The 2,467-nt window shown below is 43.4% G+C and overlaps 1 pseudogene; it reads right to left on the minus strand.

The window, feature by feature from the left end:
- Positions 1-237: 237 nt before the first annotated feature.
- LOC123325064 lies at positions 238-348 on the minus strand (annotated as a pseudogene).
- Between the last annotated feature and the right edge of the window lie 2,119 nt (positions 349-2,467).

Here is a 2,467-nt window from a genome sequence, read left to right on the forward strand (position 1 = left end):
AGACCAAATAAATCAGAATTGCTGGGGATAGGTTATGGGTATTGGTATTTAATGAAACCCCCTAGGAAGTTCCAATGTGCAGGCAAAGGTCAAGAACCTCTACTTTAGAAAGTATATCAGGGAGAAGCCAGCAATGTTTGCCCAACTACTGATTATAGACCTCAGCCCCAGTGGAGTTGGCTTGAGCCCCACCCAAAACTTAATAAATCTAAATCCAGGGTTGGGAAGGATAGGGCTAGAGAATCTGAATTTGTAAATAAGTTTCTCAGGTGATTTTTGTTTTCTCTCCCATTTGACACATTTGGAAAGATACTACACTTGATCTTAGCCAAAAGGCCGAGAAGCAATGACACATTTGGAAAGATAAACAGATATTTTCTGTTCTTGATTTGTCTAGATGAGTAGTCCTTTTCTTTGAATCAACAAATGTTCATTGAACACTTACTATATGCCAGAGTCTATTCTAGTTGCTAGAGGTATATCAGTCAAAAAAAAAAAGACAAAGATTCATGTCCTCATGGAGCTTACATTATGGCAGAGGGATGATCAACAATAAATCTAGTAGATAGGTAAGGTATGTTAAAGTTGATAAGTATTTTGGGAAAAAAAGGAAAAATTTGAGTATGGTAAGAGAATCATTCATGCAAGACAAAGTCATGGCTTCCCAATGATGCCTATGTCCTAATGCCTGGGACCTGTAAATATTTTTTTTTTAAAGATTTATTTATTTATTTGAGAGAGAGAGTACATGAGAGGGGGGAGGGTTAGAGGGAGAAGCAGGCTCCTCGCCGAGCAGGGAGCCCGATGCGGGACTCGATCCAGGGACTCCAGGATCATGACCTGAGCCGAAGGCAGTCGCTCAACCAACTGAGCCACCCAGGCTCCCGGACCTGTGAATATTTTACCTTAAATAGCAAAAGGCACTTTGCAGATATGATTAAGGAGTTAATATGAAGAGATTATCCTGGATTATCTGTGTCAACCCAATGCAATCACAAGGGTCCTATTAAGGGGAAGAGGGAGGTAGGAGAGTCAGAGTTGGAAAAGGAGATATGGATGGCAATGGAAGCAGGGGTGAGAGAGTTTTGAAGATGCCACAGTGCTGACTTTGAAGATGGAGGGGCCATGCAGGGGGGCTTCTCGAAGCTGGAAAAGGCAAGGAAACAGATTCTCTCTGGAGCCTCCAGAAGGAATGTAACCCTGCTGACACCTTGATTTTAGTCCTATAAGACTTAATTTGGATTTTTGACCTCCAGAAGATAATAAATTTGTAAGATAATAAATTTGTGTTGTTTTAAGCCACTATATTTATGGTAATTTGTTACAGCAGCAATTAGAAATTAGTAGTGGGAATGGGCACAGAGAACAATATAAAATAGAGTGGGTTGGCCTCAATGAAGCGGACGTTAAGCAATGGCTTGCAGGAGGTGAAGGAGCGGCCAAGGGGCTGCTAATTGGGGGAAAAGCATTTCAGGTAGAAGGAACAGAGTAAAGGCCCTAAGAGCTGTCTGGTGTGTCTGAGGTTCAGGGAGGTGGCCAGCAGAATAGAGAGAGTGAGGGAGAAGTAGGGCAGGAGGCCAGAAGATTGATAAGCATGAGTCAGTGAAGATCATGTGAGCCATTGGAGGTCATTGCCTGGACTTTGGCTTTTATGTGGAGATGGTAATTACAGGAGGATTCTGAGCAGAGAAGTGACATAGTCTGTGTTCTGATTTAAAAGGATCCTCTGGCTGCTGAGTTGAAAAGAGACTGCAGGGCGCCTGGGTGGCTCAGTCGGTTAGGCAGCTGCCTTCGCTCAGGTCGTGATCCCGGGGTCCTGGGAACGAGCCCTGCGTTGGGCTCCCTGCTCAGCGGGGAGTCTGCTTCTCCCTCTGCCCCTCCCCCCACTCATGCTCTCTCTCTCTCTCTCTCTCTCTCTCTCTCTCTCTCTCTTTCAAATAAAATCTTTAAAAGAAAAGAAAAGGTACTGTAGGAAAATTTGAGTAGAAGCAGGGAGACCATAGCAGCATCTGGGTGAGACATGACAGTGGTTCTGCCCAGGGTCAGAGAAGTGGTCAGATCCTGGATACTTCTTGAAGGTCAACAGGATTTCCTTCCTGAGGGACTAGATGTGGGGTGTGAGGAAAGATGGGGTCAAGGTTGAGTTTTAGTCTTGTGGAATTCTTAAATGATTTTTGAAAATAAAACCATCTTTCCCAAGCCTCTCAGCTACAGGAAGCTAGATTAAAGAAGTCTCAGGTCAGATCAGCCCCTCTTTGGCTATAGGCCCTTGTAACACACAGCCATGCAATCAGGTTTGTGAAGCTAAGGCTAGGAGACCTCCACAGAGTCGATTAAATTTAATCAAATTTATTTCATCATTCTTGATAATCTCATATATATGTGGTTTGGGGGATTCTTTGTTATAACGTCTCATTGATTTTTCCCTCTCAGTTCTGATTAATGAGGAAATTAAGTTGTTTGCATA

The sequence above is a fragment of the Neomonachus schauinslandi genome, chromosome 5, assembly GCF_002201575.2.
Source record: "Neomonachus schauinslandi chromosome 5, ASM220157v2, whole genome shotgun sequence".
Taxonomy (NCBI): Eukaryota; Metazoa; Chordata; class Mammalia; order Carnivora; family Phocidae; genus Neomonachus; species Neomonachus schauinslandi.